This window comes from Aquila chrysaetos, chromosome 3, assembly GCF_900496995.4.
Source record: "Aquila chrysaetos chrysaetos chromosome 3, bAquChr1.4, whole genome shotgun sequence".
NCBI classification, from domain to species: domain Eukaryota; kingdom Metazoa; phylum Chordata; class Aves; order Accipitriformes; family Accipitridae; genus Aquila; species Aquila chrysaetos.
Window position 1 is genome coordinate 66,640,477 of NC_044006.1, and position 19,688 is coordinate 66,660,164.

The window sequence follows — 19,688 nt, forward strand, 5'->3', positions numbered from 1 at the left end:
GAAAGTTTCAGTATGTGTCTTCTCTGCTGTTCTAATATAAGTGTAAAGGTCATCTTCACTCATGACAGCTCATAATGTTGCTCTCTTGCCTTTTGTTACCTATAATGCAGGAACTGTATTGGGAATACCAAAATACTGAGTGCAGAGCACTGAACAGTCATCCAAGAAACACCGTTTTCAGGAAATTCCACAATTAGAGAGATTTGAATGAGCAAGTGCTGGAAAGCTCCAATCATTATTATAGTCACCCTGTCAATCACTGATCTCCCAGTATACATATAATGTAAAGCTGAAGGAGGGATGAGAGAAAACTAGGTTGCAGAGGAGGAGACAGAATGCAAAGAAAATAAAACTGGGAACATAAGATGATAAATAGAAAGGGAAAAAAAACCATCATGTTTATACAAAAAGAGTTAAAGGAAGGTCAGATTAACTCTGAGATTTATGAGCACTAATACAAAAAAAAAGAGGGTTATTAAAGTGCTTATATACAAATGGAAAGAGCTTAGCAGCAAAGATAAGAGAGTTGACGGCATACACATATTTGGAACTTGTAATATTGTGGGAATAGCCTAACTGGGCTAGAAAATGACAAGAATGGGGAGATTACTGTGAAAGGAGATAGAGTTTTGAGAAGACAGAGAGGGAAGGAAATTGGGGAGGTGTAGTGGAAGGGTTCAACAGTATTGAAAAGGGTAATTCAGGAATGATATAGAGATGTTTAAAAGATAACTTATTGTGGGCATATTCCAATACTCAGTGCAGCGGATGGGTGAATTTCAAAATTAGTGTGCAAATTGCAAACAAATTAAGTGGTGTAGATACTTAGGAAAGAGTAGTAGGTGTACCAGTACAATTTAACTCTACACATAAAAGAAGAAGATGCCAGAAGGACATTTATGCATTTCTACTTGTTCTAGCTATTAGGTATTTTATACAGTAGTAATGAGCATACTCAGCTGTATGTCCATAAGAATTTTACTCCTCAAGGGTCTGAAGTTGACTGATTGAATGCCTCAGCTCCCATAGACCTCCATATGAATGGAGGGCACTTAACATTTGAAAGGTCCTTCATTGGCAAAATCAGTCAGTCAGTTGGGAAAAAAGTGCACAGACAGATAGCACAGGATTCCTTATCTTCAGAGCAGGCACTGTAAGTAAAGTGAAGCTTCTTTGGAGAATTTGGCGGGTTACAGATGAGGCAAAATAAACATGTACTACTCAGAAGGAAAAAATAAGAGTTCTTCACTTGATGGTTGACTTTTCTGAAATATGAATATTCATAGCAGTCATCTTAAAAATGAATGTAGTGGAGAACTTACGGGAGGAGAGCAGGATCAGCACTTGGGGATGCTGGCTAATCAAAGCCAGCAGTGTGAGGGTCCTCTGCCTGCCAGCCCCCTGCTCCATGTGGAGGAGTCATGCTTTGGAGGGACAGTGTCATCTCTTGTCAGGCTCCCTGGGGTAAGCAGCACATCACTTGTTCAAGCTTTTGAAATCAAGATTATGTTGACCTATGGTAGGTGGATTGACTACTTACTGCTCCTATATGCAGCCTGCAGGAGCTTCTTTTGCACATGGCTACTTTACATATGAATCTTTATTTATAAGCTGGTATAGATCTGGGAAGGAGAACCTATAGAAAGGAGACAAAGCCTTGTCTTAAATGTAAATGTCTGCTGCAAATTGCTTTACTAACTTTACCATGATGGCTGCTACTTTAGAAATAAGAAAATGACCACAAGAATGACCACAATCACACCAAACCCCAGCTAGCCTTGTACCCTGTTTCTGACAGAGGTTTCTTAGGAAAAAGCAGAAAGAGCTGACAAGTGTGCAATGAAATTCCTACAAGAAGCCCCCCATTCCACCTATCACCAGCTCACAAAGTTGTGCTAACAAAGGAATTCGGGTTTTGTTTAATGGATTTTTTTCTTTCTTGAATTTGTCTCACAACTTCTTTAACCCATTTTTGCCTTTAGTATTAAACATAACAGCAACAAAGACAAATTGGATCCTGAGCTGCACCTGCAGGGGCATTAATAGCAGAGATAGAGTTGTGATCATCCCAATCTACTCAGCATTGTCAGGCCACACCTGGTTTCAGCTGGGATAGAGTTAATTGTCTTTCTAGTAGCTGGTACAGTGCTATGTTTTGAGTTCAGTTTGAGAATAATGTTGATAACACACTGATGTTTTCAGTTGTTGCTAAGTAATGTTTAGTCTAAAGTCAAGGATTTTTTAGCTTCTCATGCCCAGCCAGCGAGAAAGCTGGAGGGGCACAAGAAGTTGGCACAGGACACAGCCAGGGCAGCTGACCCAAACTGGCCAACAGGGTATTCCATACCATGGGACGTCCCATCTAGTATAGGAACTGGGGGGAGTGGGGGCGGGGATTGCTGCTCAGGGACTAGCTGGGTGTCGATCGGCGGGTAGTGAGCAATTGCACTGCGCATCATTTCTATATTCCAATCCTTTTATCATTACTGCTGTCACTTTATTAGTGTTATCATTAATTAACGCAACCCACAAGTTTTACTTCTTTTCCTGATTTTTCTCCCCCATCCCACCGTGGCGGGGGCGGGGAGTGAGTGGCTGCGTGGTGCTTAGTTGCTGGCTGGGGTTAAACCACTACAACAGACTGGAGAGGGTCCAAAGGAGGGCCACAAAGATGATCAAAGGGCTGGAGAACCTGCCATATGAGGAAAGACTGAAGGAGTTAGGACTTTTCTCCCTGGAAAAGAGAAGGCTCAGGGGGCACGTCATCACTGTATTCCAGTACTCAAAGGGTGTCTACAAAGAGGATGGAGGATCTCTCTTCACAAGGATCCACATGGAGAAGACAAGTTGCACCGGGAGAGGTTTCATCTCAATATAAAAAAGGGTTTTTTTACAGTGAGAACAATCATTCACTGGAACAACCTCCCCAGGGATGTGGTAGAGTCCCCATCACAGGAGGTTTTCAAGATGCCATTGGACAGGGTGCCAGATAATCTCATGTAGGCTCCCTTTCCCACAAAAGGTTGGAGCAGGTGATCTTTCAAGGTCCCTTCCAACCTGGCTGATTCTATGATATCCTATGGCAATAATTCCATGGTTTGATTATGCACTATGAAAAAGTACTTCTTTTTGTTTGCTTTAAGGTTGCTACCTGATCATTACATTTGGAGCCCCTTTAAATCTTTCATGAAACAATGAATAAATGTTTCCTGTTCACATGCCTTATGAATAATTCATGATTTTATAGATCTCTGTCTTAATCATCTTTTTTGCTATACAGAGAACTCTAATCAACATAAGCCATTCCTTACCTTTGATGTCACTAGTTGCCTTTTCTTCTACTCTTTATGGTTCCCTATAAGTTTTTAGTGATAAGGGACACCAGAACTGTACTCAGATACTCAAAGAGTGGGCAAACCATTGAGCTGCAATATGGCATAATAATATTTTCTGGTTTGTGTGGTGGTCATGATTGTTTGGTGCTTCTTAATGATTTCTAACATTTGTTTTGCTCTTTTGACTGCAGTTCAGTATGGAGCTGTTATTTTCATAAAACTGTCAACTATAACTCTGACATTTTTCCCACATCACAATCTGCAATACAGAGACTATCTGTGTTTATTTATAATGTCATTTTTTCCCAAATGTACTACTTTGCATTAACGAACGCAGAATTTCATCTGCCATTTTGTTACATTTTGTGTATTTACTCAGTAACATAAACAGTCAAATTCCTTTCAACAAATCTGTTCTCATAAAACCCACGTTTTGATAACTTTAAAAAAACTGTTTATGCCCTCTGCACCCACTACATCCTATGACAGTGAGATAAGAGCAACTTGAGAAGAACGTAGGAAAAAGTCTTGAGAGAGAAATACATGTGTCTAGGTTTTCCAGGGTTTCTCTTCATAGAAAACCTGTTTGCGGATTCCAAGTTGGCATAAAGATAACCTGTCAGTCTCCCTTGTGACTGTGAAGCTGGCACTACTGAAAAGTACAGATTCCTTCCATTAGGACCATCCTGTATGATGTCTTAAAGGTGTTTTTTTGATAGAATTTGATATCTAATTCAAGTATGAGAAACCATATATATCACATATCATCTTAAGACTTTGGATCATCCAATTTTAAAACAGACATTATGTCATTAGCTTGAAGGTCTCCAAAAACCTAGATTTAATAGCCAAATTGTATATCTGTAGTGAGATTACCCTAATTGCTTATCAGCATAAGGAAATTGACAGAGAAAGTGCTAAATTTTGCATTTTGAGAAAAATTCCTCATCTGTGTTAAAATACATAACTCATGGTAAGAATTATGCTTTCTGGATTAAAGCACCATGGAAATGGATTAACTTAAACCATCCAAGGCATTCTTAGAGTGGCTTAAGACAGTAGAAGTCTTCTCACCTAATTTTAGATAATTGCATTAAAGACACTTAGAAACTTTACAAATCACCTTCGAATGTTACTGTCATGAAAGAGAGAGATAGGTAGATACACTTTTTAAGGTGTGAATCATCTGACCCACTTTAGCAAAGGGTGAATCTCACTTACCTTCCTTTAACTATATCGACCAGATCTTCAGTGACCGTAAGGGGATTTGGGGTGATCGGCTCAGCTGGAGCCCATCCCAGATTAAAATGAAGCCAATACTCTGCAGCAGCTATTCTAGGCTGTAAGGCATACTAAAGTGCATTTAAAAAGATCATATTTTCTAATCAAAATAAATGAGAGACTTAAGAAAGAAAGAAGGTAATGGTCACTGAAGCAAGAGGCAAAGATATCAAATAAGTAAGTACTCTAAGAATGCCACTCCATTTTGCATTCAGGCAGAAATCTGAAATACTATCAGTCATGGGCTGGAGTTTAAGACATATTCTTTTCTTGATAGTTTTAATGTGCTTGTCTTCCTGCTCAGCAGGAAACACATTAGTGAAAAAATGTCAGATGTGGTCTCACTGGAGAATTATTCAAATTAATTTATACAAAGATCCAATAATTGTGAGTGAGTAACAATGGCAAAACCACTATTGGAATAAAATTCTTTTTTTGCTAGGCTGGGTAAATTAGAGGAGTGATCTCTATTTCTGCTGCATAGATTCTGAAACTTTGACTTTCTGTTACAATTTTGTCTCTGAATTCTCTGTTTGGCTGATTTTGGTTTTAGCCTGGCTTCTGGAGGAATAAAGACTATTTCATTATGTTGACAATTTGTCACTCTTTCCTCCCATATTTTTTATACAATTGTGATTGAATATAAAAAAATCTCAGTGGCGTTAAGCCCCTAAAATCTCTTTGAAATAGGGGAGAGAAGAAAGAGAGTCCTTCAGTGCTTGAAAGCCTGCAGTAAGAATGCAATTCTTATTAGAGACTAGAGAATTGATGCAAAAAAGCAAGTATGACAAAGTGTCTTAAGTCTTCTTCTTGCGTAACCACTTGTATGTATTCTATTATTTTGTTGAATATATTGCTAATATGTTTATCAAAACCAATATGAAAGGTCTGTGAATTTTCTGTATCAAAAGGAAAAATAAAAAACAAACAAACTTGGTGTCATCGGTATTTTTCATCTTGTAACAAAATACCTACTTTCTGTTTGGAATATTTTACCAGAAAATAAATGAATGTAAAGGCAGTCTAAGATACTAGTCACAATGACGGGAATGATGAGTTGACACCACATCTCCCACTTTCTTGGGAAATAAATTATGTACATATGTGCATACAGCAAACAAATCTCCTGCCCATTCTAAGACAACCAATACATACGTTATTGTTAATCTCCAAAAGCTGAAAGTAGTACACTATAAAAAACAATTAGACAAAAATTAGAGCAAATTTGCTAGAGTTTTGGTTTGGGGGGGGTTGGGGGTTTTTTGCATATGCTGCTGAATTGCTGCCAAAAAGCAAAGTGACAGATTAAATATCTCTGGATTTGCAAAAATTTCTTCTAACTCTTTGGATGTGCTTCAGTGTCTCTTGTCAGATTAAAAATCTTATGTTCTTAAAGCATGAAAACCATGAAATAAAACTGAGTGATCTGTCACCCTGAGGACTTACTACAGTCAGTAACACCAGTCTTGATCTGACAAAAACTCAGAGAAGCAAGGACACTGAAATATTCGCAGAAGTTAATTTTTAGTCATTAAAAAAACTTTAAATTCTTAATTTTCTTTTTTGTAAGTATAATATGCCAAAGCGGATCCAGAAATATGAAAGAGGCCTCTTGAATTCTCATAGAATCAGAATCATAGAATGGTTTGGGTTGGAAGGAACTTTAAAGATCATCTAGTTCCAACCCCCCTGCCATGGGTAGGGACACCTTCCACTAGACCAGGTTGCTCAAAGCTCCATCCAACCTGGCCTTGAACACTGCCAGGGATGGGGCATCCACAGCCTCTCTGGGCAACCTCTTCCAGTGCCTCACCACCCTCACAGTGAAGAACTTCTTCCTGACATGTGATCTAAATCTACCCTCTTTCAGTTTAAAGCCATGAGCCCTTGTCCTGTGACTACATGCTCTTGTAAAAAAGCTTTCTTGTAGTCCCCCTTTAGGTACTGGAAGGTTGCTATAAGGTCTCCCCGGAGCCTTCTCTTCTCCAGGCTGATATATATTTTGAGCAGGGAGACAGATGACTGAAACCAGCTCAACAAGTACTTTCCCATTCACATCCTCCAATGACTTGCGAAATGTGCAGGACTACATCAATGCATGGTGTCATCAGTGCAACTCCAAGTATCTGAACCTTTCTTAACTACATCACCATCTTCTAAATAAAAGAGATTTGTATGGACTAAGATGCAGAAAAGAATTACAAGATTTTGTGAGAATAACTTCTTAACAGCAGTTTTCCACTGCAGGTGTGCTCACAGCGTGCCTGCAGGCTAGCAAACTCTTAACATACCATTACATGGTCACTATATGGTTGTGTTCCACTGAAATCTTCAGTGAAAGGATTTTAAAAATGGAAATTATTCATTTATTTGTGTTTCTTCTTCTCTCCAGCTGAGGACATCAACCAAAATTATAATCCATAGTTCAGTAGAAGTTGATGAAGTTGCTCCATTAACTTCATGGGAGATGGAGCAACTTTTACCAGCTGAAGATCTGACCTTGTCAGATGACATAAGGAGAGTAATAGGGAAGCTGAAGGCAACTGAGTCTGACACAAGCCCTGTTACTGCAGAAGATCTGTGTCATGTAGGCTCTATTCCTCTGTGAAGCCAACCCCACCAGGTGCTTTAGCATTTGACTTTATGCGAGCCCAGGCTTACATGCTTGCTTAGCTTTAAGCTTACCTCCTCCTTTAGGATTTTACAAGATTTTGGCCAAAATGCCTGCAGGATTGATCCCTTTTTCTATTGGAAATGCAAAATTCATATTAAGAACAAAATCAAACAGGTCATGGCAGCTGACAGAAAGGCAAAACTACAAGCTATATAAAAATGACTGGCAAGATATTTCTGGTGTTGTCACATCACCAAAAGGCTCGTAGAGCTTTCAGGCTTTCACAGTCAGCAGCACCATCTGATGCCAGCTAGATTCCTGGGACTGCTCTTCCTTTTTCTGGTATAATTCAGAGACAAGTTAGGCATTGCTCAAAAGATTCCAGTTTGCTCTTTTATTAATTGCCTTTCTCCAGCCAACTTCAATTCGCAGAAGACAAGGGCCTCATTCTTAACCATGTTGCATATTTTATCCTTTCCGATTGTTTAGCAAATCCCTTATTCTGTCATAAGTTTTTCATTTCCCCCCTGACATTTCACCCACTATATTATGGGCATCATCTGAGGATTTAAATCCAAAAGCTGTTACTGTGGCTCCAAAGCTTCAAATCAAAATTGAAAGATGTAGTTCTGCTGTTCTTCTATAAATATGCAGCAATTATAAAGAAATAAGGGTCAATATAGAATCCCAGAGAGCTTTGCAATAACCTGCACTCACTATATTTAACTAGAGACATGAAAGCTACTTAGTTTCAAGGAAGCATTTAAGTATTACAAATGATGAATTTACAAATTCATGAATTATTGATGAAATAAAAACCTCTCTGGCATTTGAGCAATTTTTATTTGAACATATTCCCCATATTTATGTACAGGCATCTTAAGAGCATTTTTCAATTTCAGTTTTGGATTTTGAATATACAGCAGAAGTCTCTCATTTTGTAAGCATCTGGTGAATTTGCATTACAAGTATAGTTTGCACCAAGGGTTGTGAGTTTATTGTCACCACAGTCCAAAATTCTCCACCTCACAACCACATCCATTTTTCCTCTATCCTTCCTGCTCTGCTCAAGAAAGTGGCATTTGGTGTACAGTGGTGTCCCAGGGGTGCACCGGCACAGGGCTCAGGCAGGTGGGACAGGCATCACTTGGGAAGAAGTATGTGGCTTATTGTTGGTTTGGCTCATAGCCCTCTGTGTCATTCCAGAAAAGATTTCTGTTACAATTCCCATCTACAGTGTTCAGATTGAAGCAGTTCGTGCAGTTGTCCTGGTTTTGGCTAAGACAGAGTTAATTTTCTTCCTAGTAGCTGGTACAGTGCTGTATTTTGGATTTAGTATGAGAACAATGTTGATAACACACTGATGTTTTACTTGTTGCTAAGTAGTGGTTATCCTAAGTCAAGGATTTTTCAGTTTTCCATGCTCTGCCAGCGAGGAGGTGCACAAGAAGCTGGGAAGGAGCATGGCCAGGACAGCTGACCCGAACTAGCCAAAGGGATATTCCATACCATAGGACATCATGCTTGGTATATAAACTGTGGGGAGTTGGCTGGGAGGTGCTGATCGCTGCTTGGGACTGGCTGGGCATCACCACAGTGGGTGGTGAGTAATTGCATTGTGCATCTCTTGTTTATTTCTTGGGTTTTATTTCTCTCTCTTTTTGTTATCTTCCTTTTCTTTACTATTATTTATTATTACTATTATTATTATTATATTTTATTTTATTTCAATTATTAAACTGCTCTTGCCTCAACCCACAAGTTTTACTTTTTTTTGATTCTCCTCCTCATCCCACCAGAGGAGGGGAAGGAGTGAGGAAGCAGCTGCGTGGTGCTTAATTGCCAACTGGGGTTAAACCCCGACAGCAGTTCAGAAATTGCTGATGCAATTGACAAAGTGACAACCCTAATTAGCAAATATTGGCAACCACTGAGAACTTTCCAAATGAAAAATTAGCCACTTTGCAGAACCTATTAAAATATATAGTGTATTCAGCTCTCTCAGAAAAGGAAGATACATCCTGTGTCTGTGGTTCTCGTGCCAGTGGAATCTGGACACAGGACAAAATTATGAAAAATATTCTGGTTTTGGTATTCTCCTGCAGGAAAATCTCAGATTCAGCTGTGGAATGCCATATTCAGGGAGTTTTGGGGCCAAGATTTCCTCTGCTGGAATAACTTCATGTAGATGCCGTTTCATACGGATACAAGGTGAAGCCCCTTATGCGTCAGAGATGTTGATTTTTGCAGCTCAGTGACATGGCCATGAAGCCTGGACTAAAACAACCGGCCCATGGGGAAGTTGTAGTTCCAAGAAACCAGTTGTGTTCAGGACCAACGCACACTGATTGGTGCTGGTCCTCAGTCACCCCTCCTTGATGGTTTTCTGTGACAGCTTTTTTTGGAGAATGTATGAACCCTTCTTCTAATGGGGAAAGTGACTAGTGAAGGAAAAGTTCTGAAAGCAACTATTTTTAAATCCTTCTTTGGACACGAGGAAATGGATCTTTGATGGGAAAAAATAAAATACCATAAAAGTGGGAAAGCCTTTCATTTTCTTCTGTTGTCTGGAAACTGACTCTGAAAATGACAAAAATCTATGAGCTACCCATTAGCTTTATTATTGTTGTTATTATCACAAGAAGCCTATCAGGACAATGTGCAGACAAACATAATTGTGAGCCTTGCCTCATCCCTGACATGACAGTCACTGTCCCAGTGCCCTCAGATTTTATTCTTATAGGACACAATATGTGGTTAAATCAAAACTGGCAAGAGAAGTCAGAGGAGCTAGAGATCTCCCATCCTGTGTTTAAACTAGTCATGGTTTCAGCCACATGAAGTCAGAAAAATTTATCAACTCTGATTTTCTACCCTGACTCTTCATCTCAAGTCATGTAATAATGCTTGCTTTCCTAAATTTAATTTGGAGCTTTAGCCTTTAAAATGCAAGACTTACACGGTCCCTAACAATTTGCACATGCCAGATAGCCCAGATTTGTATATTTGTCCAGTCAGACCAAGGACAGCCAGACTTTGCTTGACTGGTGTTAGTTACCATTAGTTATTCTGCAAAGCTGTCCTGATTACCGATATGTGGGCATCACATGAAGAGGTATCAGTTGGATTTCCCATTGCAGCCTGCTGTACAACCCCCTAGATTAAGCTTTGGCTGAGTCCTGAAGACTCTGCATCTCTTGCCTTTTCTCCATCTTGACATTGTTCTGTGGAGATTGTTTTCCATTATTTCTTCTTCATATGATGGTTTCTCCCCTGCTTTTTTCTGTTCAACTTCACTGCAGCCTTTTACTCAGGACTGATGTTGCTTCCTAGTATTTTCAATGCTGAGTTTCCAGACTGTGTTCCTTCCCCAGGAAAGAAAGAAGCTGAGACAAAGAAGACCAGGCCTACCAGCCCAGGCAATACTGGTCTGGCACCCTTTCACACTTACAATCATTATTATTTTATAAACCACATGCCACCTTAGGCTCTGCTAACCAGAAGGAACCTGACTTCCCAAAGTTGCAAGGACACTCAAGGCTACAAATGAGTTGTGCATACCAAGAGATGGAACTGCTCCTTCCATACCAGTGCCAGTGCATTGAGACATTTTTACTAAAAGAAGGTGCTGTGCTAGGCTGTAAAATCCAGTCCTAACATGGCTACCCAGCACAAAACAATGTCTGCTCACAAGTCTTGCCTGTTGTTTGTGGTCCCTTTCACTCCTCATAACAAAACTCTTCTGAAATGGGGGATATGGAGAATGTCCTTTGAGTCCAGAGAAAAGCTGTAATGATACAACCTCACTGACTATAGCAAGGGACTTCTTGTGTTGTAACAAAAAGACAAAAAGGAAGAAGCTGGGTTTTGTGGCTGGTTTCACATTACAGTTTTAACTTGAGGCTTAGTAGGAGTTTCAGTGAACACTTGCTGTAAAATGTGAACAACTTCTGTATTAAATCTGAAAGAACTCTCTCCCTTGGGTCTTTTCATCCTCACTGGTGAATGGCTTGGTAAAATTTCCCAATTTTCTCTTGCATTACAGGTTTCAGCTACCATGTGATATATTTCTGTCCCACTGGGGCAGCCTGAGAACTTGACGGCTTCCTAAGGCATGAAGGAAGACCAAGGTTTTCCACCATTCCTTTTGTAGCCCCTCAGTCCATCCTTGCCAGACCCTGGGAGCAAAAATGATGTTGTTCTTTTGGCGAGGCTATTAATACATACAATGATAACTGAGGAAAAACAAAAACAAAATAAGAAAAAGGTAGTCCTTTTGGAGCATATCGGCAGTTTCCTTTATAGGGCAGGATGAAGAAAACAGGAGATGAGAGAGGTCATTGCTGTAAGGAGAAGAGCAAAATGTTAATTTGGTGTCTCATTTCTGTGGCCCAAGAACTAGAAGAGCTGTTTAACATTTCCGTCCCATGACTACCTGACCAACTACAGACCCCAATGGCCTCAGGACTGGCTCAGGCTGTTTGCAGAGCAGCGCCAGCCATTCTGTAAGGCTGACTGCAAGCTGCAGAGCATACGTAGGACAGCAGTGGCAGGCACAGTTGCTGGCAGAATACATTACCTAAAAGGTGAGTCCCTTCAACTGTCCCTGTTCTGTTCCATGTTTTTTGATTATTCACTCTGCTTTTAACAGCATAAGAACTAAACCTTACAGGATAAGGACCTATTTTTGAGTAGGTAAGAATCAGTGGAGGAAGGAAATGGAGGAAGGAAACAAGGTGCATAATAGGAGTTACTTCCTAAGCAAAAATGTGATGGCTGCTGGCCCCATTCATTCTTTAGTCTAATGTTGTATAATTTATCCTTCTGTCCTTCATCCCTTTGCAAGATGATTCCCATACTGTGTTTCTAGAGGGAAACAAAATTGCATGGCATCACTCAGTCTAGAATGACAAATTTCCAGGCATTCAACTTTAAAGCCCTTCTTATTAAATGAAAATTTTGCATCCAGAAACTGCTATTTATTCCATAATGTTTGCTTAATTTCTGTTTTCATCATATGAAGAGGAATTCTGTAGTTCTGCTTAGGATACCAAATGCTCTGATTTTTCATAATTAAGAGCTTTGTTTGTCAAATTGTTGATGTTTGCACATTACAGCAATGGAGAGAACAGTGTTGTGTACACATAGAGGTTGTTCACAGAGAATGCAACTGCAAGGCTGTTGATGTTTGCACAAGCTGTAGCTCTCAGCAAAATCTGGGGTTGTGTATTAGGACATCATTGTATAACATATACTCATCCCAAAATTTCTTCTCTTCTTGCATTAGGGAAATCTTTCATTTGAACAATGACCTCAGAACTATAAACCCATTTCCTGATCGACTTAACACTGTGGTTTTGTTAAACTGGTGTCTAGGATTATCCAATTTGCATGTGAAGCAGGAGTGTTTTTATTCTGGGACCTGGATGAAAAGATTTGCCCATGAAGTGAAAATGACCTTTCCATAAAAAGAAACAAACAACAGAAGAAAATGGTTTTAGTCTGTTACCACTCTACAATGAGGAGGAAGACTTACATACTTTGTATGATTCTTTATAAGGCTGGCTGATGCCTTTCTGCCTTATGCTGTTAGAGGGAGAAGATGCTCACTCTGAAGCTTTTGTTTTAGCTTCTGCAAGGAGAACTCCTGAATTAACTCCATTCTCCTACTGCTTTCTATTATATAGAGAGTTGTATATATGTATAAAGATGGGTTGGTTACAGTCAATGAACAGCACGGTGCGTTCCTGTCGGCTTTCTTGAAATACAGAAAAAGTCTGCCTAAAACTTTTAATTGTCTAATTAAAGGAAATTAGCGTTCGCTCCTGCTACTACAGAAGAGATGTGCTGAAAAGTACAGTTGCTGATAGTCTCCCACGCATGTGTGGCTGTCTTCAGAACTGTCCATAACAAAATTCTGACTCTTTGTGACAGTTTTGAAGAATGCTTCATCTCTTCTAGATTCTATTCTGGCAAGCACCCTTTCACAAAATTAAACAGCTTTGATCATTTTCTTTATTCTCCAACGTCTCTTCGTGATTCTTGTCAATGCTTATTGTGAAGACAGCGTTCTGAAAACAGAAGTCAAATCTGAACAACCTCATCCACCCCATATTTTCATTCTAACAAAAAGCAATCTTTTTTTTCTTGCATATTATTTCATGTCATTTTGAAACATATTGGTGCACAGAGCTTTCATTTCTCATAGGACACACCTCTGTGGTCCAATAGGCCTCATTATTAAGCGTTTTCTTAATAGCCAAAATTTACTTAATTTCTGTTTTTATAGTTATGACTTGGTGCACAATCTTTAAAGTTCCTCATCCTTCACTAGAGCATTAAAATTCTGATCTTGTACTTTATCTGGTAACTTTACATGGTATGAATTGAATTTCCTCTTGTAAAAATAATAATGAGACTATAGATAGAATGAGTTAAGCCTGTGTTTTTCTAAAGTGTTCACATGAGCGACCTGTCCTTCTTCCTTTGTGTTGTGTGTAATTTCTTACACTATTAAATGCGTGTGTTTCAGAGTGCTGATACATAGTGCTTCAGTTTTACAGCTGAGGACTGAGAGGTCCACATCACGGAGAAACACTACTTGTCCCTAAGATGATATACAAAGTTTTTGCAGAAGAGGAAATCAAAACTGTCTTTACAGATTCCAGATTAGTATTAGAAATAATGCAGTATTTTAGTGTAGCATATAAATTCCCTTTAAACTTCTGCAATAGAGATTTTTTCATTAAAAGTTACTATCTGAAATCATGGGTAGTAGCTTGTTAGTGATTTTGGCAGCAATGGCTGTCTTTGTCCAGATGGTTATCCAAGGAAAATTGTGGAAGACATTCTGACAGGAGCATGGCACCCTGCATACTGACACCCTGTCCCTTGACCAATATAGGCAGCATAGACAGACTGCCAGTGCCCTGACCTTGACCGGCATCAGCGTATTCATGTACGATATGATTCTTTCAAATTACACTACCACCAGTGGAGCCAAGTGGTGTTGTGTTGCAACTCTTACCTGCATTCAAAAGCCATTTGCACTACTGCAAGATGCTGCCAGATGACCCAGACACCAAATGTCCCTGGCACTCCACTGGAGCCATGGCATTACTTATGGTCCTGTGTTTGCTATCGGTGATTGGGTGAGTTGCCTTATGGGCTCATTGCTGCTCATCTTTCCTACTGCCTCAATAAAGTTTTGGTTTCTAACGTGTTTTCACTCTGCTACTGTTCAGACCACAGAGTATCAGTTTGAATAACTGAACTGAATATATGGTGCCGTTGTGTTGGAGAAGTCCCCTGGTTTGCACAGTTCCCACTCTCCAGTGGGAAGCCGTTGTGTCCCTGACTGACTATGCCAAATATTCACCCACTGCTACATATACAAGTGTTCAATTTAGAAGTAATATTGTAGCTTTAACTGGCATAATATAGCATAAGAGTAAATAATTCAATAGCAAAGTTCTAGAGAGAAGGTTGGGAAAATTGCATCAATATAGACTTAATAATATTTAAAAAAAAATAATGTAGTTTTGGATCAGAGTAGGTCTCAGACTTCAGAGCAACAACTAGCATATACAGCATTTTTAAATGTGCTTTTCTTAAAAACATGCTTGAAATTCATTCTACTGGAAATTTATGTTTCCAGCATGAACTTTTTTTAAGATCCTTGATAAACATTAGAGGTTGCTGCTCATTCTGTATAGAATCGCCAGTTTTACAAACTATTGCAAACTTCTTTTTTGAACTGTGTTAAAACCTGTGCACTTTCATTGAGATTTCATTAATTTCCACATCAGCCAAGGAAACTGATATACTTCTAATTCTAAGCAGTGACACTGATGATGTTGTAATAAGAACACTGAAGAGCTAATTGATAGCATGACGTGGTCATATGACTTTTTATACACATTTGAATACAGTGCATTCACAAAATAGGCTGAAATGCAACATCTTTTATTATTTACAGGTGTTATCCTTTCTCAATTCTGGAAGAACTTTCTGAGTTACTTTTAATAATTCTTTAGTTAGGTCTTAAGTTTGCAATAGGGAATTGCATTCTTTTTAGCAGTAGAACATCAAAACAACCTTTCTTCAGACAGTAGTAGTTAATCTGTAGATCATGTGTAACTATTGGCGTCAAGCTGAGTCAAACACACCCGCATTTTCATGAACAATACATGCCCCAGTTCTTGGAAAGCTTTCAATTCCAGTAGTGTCTGTTGTGATACTTCCTGAAAACGTACACACACTGTCATATTTTTAAACTAAATGTCTTTCAGCTAGAGTTAAATCATAGCAGTAAAGGTGTCAGTGAGGGACTGATTCATTCTCACATTCTTCTATTTTCTCCTTTAACATCAAATTATGCAACTTTTCTTCAATAATTGCAATTCAGAGCTTGACTTCTCATCTTGCCTTTTGGAGGTGATGATAGTCTTTGAGGTAGCCTAATAACTACTTTCTTGGTATTTTGGTGAACATTTAATATTTCTTAAGGTCTTGCAGGCAAAACACAGTAGATCCAGCAAATATTTTTGTTATGCTAAGCTACTACAGAAGTTTTGTTTCTTGGAGATGTCATTCTGAACTAAAAGTGTGAGTAGGTGGTACCATAGATGTGTTTAATTTGCAGTAAGGATTTTCTGGTACAATTATTCTGCTGTTTTGTCCATACTATCATTTTCTAATAAAATACGTTTTCATAGACAAATCTCAAAAAAATACTTTTCTTTCATTCCTTTTTTCTTATTTTACATTCTCCATTCTATGTTTAATCTGTGATAGTAGGATAAATTTTATAATCAAAATTTGAATCAATTCTATAATTATAATATTAATATAAAATTGTTTTATTTTGCACAATTATGCAATTATAAAATGTGTATTGAGGTATTAAAAAGGTCAGCATAGCTGTCCTGGAAAATACTTTGACTTCATCTTCTTCAATGGAATTCCTATCTCTTTGTCTTCTCTTTCCGTAATCAGCTGTTAGAACAATACTTTAAAGAGCTGTTTTTATCTTTGATGATCCATAAAGCATCACACTTCAGCAAATTATTGTTTAATAAGCTTGTCACAAGGACCTAAGTGCCAGGAAGTTTCATTAGTCATTATATAATGGATTGATATTCACTGGTGCAGAAATCACAGTTCAGAATTTTACCTTCATATATCAGAATTTAAGGCTGATGGTTCTGAAAAATATGATGCAGTGCTGTCCTGCTTTAAATGGGAAAGACAATTTTTATAAAACTTTTTCATTAAATTTCTTTTTTGATAAACTAATTCTTTACTTCATCACTCTTCCTTTTGCTCATTATTTGTTAGACAATTGAGTACTTGACTGAAACCTGAGTTATTTCAGCCACTTCTGAAGTGGTTGGCACAGTTGTCCTACTTTGCGCATCATGAATGATCAGCGACACTAACAGAGAATGGGTTGTTCTGTCTCAGGGGAGGATTTTGCTTAGTGAATGCTGGTTCTCTGGGTGTATTACAATAACTGCTGGCTTTCACTTTCCTATGTAAAGTGAACCCTAATTAATCCAGCAGTGAAAGATGTGCTTCATCTTCTGAAACTGGTTCATTATGAAAAATGTAAACAACTCTGTCCAAGCACTCTGTGTGCATACTAACTTCTGCCCTAATGATGCTTATTGTCTGATTGACTTAGCTTTGTCTTATTTTTTACTATAAACACTTGATTTCTAATTTTTGTTCCCTCTTCATCTTTAGCATTCAGATTGGTGTTTCATAATAATCTGCCTTAAAGTAAACTTCCATTTTAGCACTTTTAACCAATTGGCATCTATCTAGTACTCTCCAGAATGACTACTTTCCTACTGGCCTGGAGTGGTCCTCCCATGGGTATGCACTATGGCAAGGAAGTGGCAGCTTCCAGTGGCAGGAATCAACAGCCTCAGGGAAGACTCAAAGAGCAATTTATTTCTTCATTGTTACATATCCTTAGATTAATGCAGCTTTTTAACAGAAACCATGTCTAGGAAGGAACTTTAATGGAATCAATACTAACTTGTCCTTGGTGCCTCCAAACCCCCTGAGGATGTAGAAGCCATGCCAGTAAGAGATGTAAAGCCCGTAGGAAGTGGGGGGTGGGGGGTGGGGAGGGGTCCCTTTTGCCTGTAAAGGGCTGAGAACACAAGCTATTTATCAGTGCAAGTCAGGATACCCCATCCTTCGATATATATTTGTTGGATCCCCTTTCCACCCTATGAAATAAGTCCATTCTACAGCACAGTCATGTAAAAAACAATTTGTGAATTGTGAATTTGTGAATTGTGAAAGGGAACAGGTACATCCTCTCTTTCCAAAGGAACGGAGCCCATGCTTTGGCTCTTTCATTCATTCTGTGACTGTTCAGGGATAAGAAAGAAACTTAAGAGAAAGTAAAGGGCCCTGGAGAAAAGAAAATGCAAGTGGGAGAAGGGAACAGGAAGCACAAGTGAAAGCAGTCCCCAGTTCCAGCATGAGCTCTTGCCAAGGCTTTCCTTTCAAGCCCAGCCACTTCTTTTTTCCACCCTCCAGAATGGAGCCACTTTCATCTTCCTTCTCCCTTGTCCACCTCTTCTGGAGCTTGCATGTCCCCAGAATATGAAGGAGCTTGGTTCAGAGTGTTGCCAGTTAGATGCTGTATTACAGATCATTTTGATCTCCGTTTAGCTGTACCTCATTAGAGGAGCATGTTTTGTTTAAGTAAAGATGAGGTTATTCATAAGTAATTCAGTGCCACTGAGAGAAAAATCAATTGAAGGAACATTAAATTTTCATTAAACTTGTTAAATGTAACCTGACAGTCAAATGGTCTCCAGTCGTATAGGTTTTACTGCGATATTACTTTAAGTAACAGATGAAAGCAGGATTAGGTGGTAAAAAATACTTTGCATGGCTTAAGATAAAGGATAAAAGTGGGGTATTTTTCCATTAGCATTCACTCTGCAGGGATCCTCAATTACTTACAGGGCCATCTGCACTTCTGGAGATATTGTGAGTTTGAAGTGAGTAGTACGTGCAAGACGAGAGCAGATTGGAGCTGTCTGGGCAAAGAAAAATCAGACACACTTGTTTTTGTGGGATATGACACATTTTGTAGCTCCTGTAGGCCTGAGAACATCACACACCACAACTTCTTGTGCTCCATTCTCCCTAACCTCACAAGGATTTCCTCACCTTTTTTTCATGATTTTGACATGACGTCCATGTCTTTCTGCCCCATAACATTGATCCCATCCCACTCTTAACACAAAAATTTCTAGGTGCTCTCCTCCCTAACCTCATTTTCATCTTCACACCAGTGTTTTACCTACCCTCTCCCTATTCTCTATGACTCTAGCTCTCTGCTAACACACCCAGTCATCTAGTTCATGGGCCATACTTCCCTCATAGCCGTTACACAGTCCTCAGCCCTGTGCGAGTGCCACCCTTGGCCCACACTTAGCTGTTCCCCCGACCCTGCTCCTGCAATTCGACTGTGCCCCAGCTTGCTCTCCTCCTGGCCTCTTCCTCCCTCCCATGCAACTGCCCTTTCCTCCCCCTTCCTCCTGCTACTCCTGACTCGCATTCGTGCCTGCACCCCAGGCTATTGCTCCTTCACTCCCCAGTCCCTTCCTTCCCTAGTTTCGGTCACCAGCTTACCTAAGTCTTTTATTTTTGCCAGAGTGCAAGCTGCAGGTAATCCCTTCCTGTAGGAATTTATGCTGCTGCTGCTGCTGGTTGTACCTCCCTTGGCTGTAGCACGGGGTGGTAAAACTTCTCCCCAGCCTGTAGTGTGGAGGGCTGTGACTGTCTTCCAAAGAGAGCTTTTCGGATGGAGCACCATCATCACTGAGCTTGTGCTGACTGATGTTTATGACATTCCCAGAATCTCACAGCTGGCCTTTCCAAGTTTAGCGTGTAGCAGCAGCATAGCATGATCCTATTAATTTGAGTGTGAGTTTTCACTCAGCTCTTGCCCGTGATGTTTCATTTCTGTTTATCTATCACAACTGACTGCTTTTCAGAATGGGATGTATATATGTGACACATCTTTGTCTGGTTTCTCTGATAAGTCAGTGTGTAGCAGTCAATCAGGCACAAGTACGAGAAGAATTTGAGTTTTATTTTGCAGTTGCTGCCTGTCTCTTTTGTTCTGATACATCTGCCTAAGCATAGAAAATGATATTGTAGAAGTACAGAAAATCTGATTAGATATATTACTGCTTTTTCTGCCGTCACAGATAACTACAGTAATGCAGCTATACCGTATGATAGTGTCTTGTTATTTGCTTGTTCCAGCCTTTGGAAGACATCAGCAACTGCTCTTCAGCACAAGTCCGTGTTGAAGTTTGCTCTTGAATTCTATAGGAGAGAAAAGAAATGCACGCATCCTGCTGTTAGTACTTTGATAGACTCTTCTGCCTGGATAGTTTCTAGTAAAAATATTTGCTCTT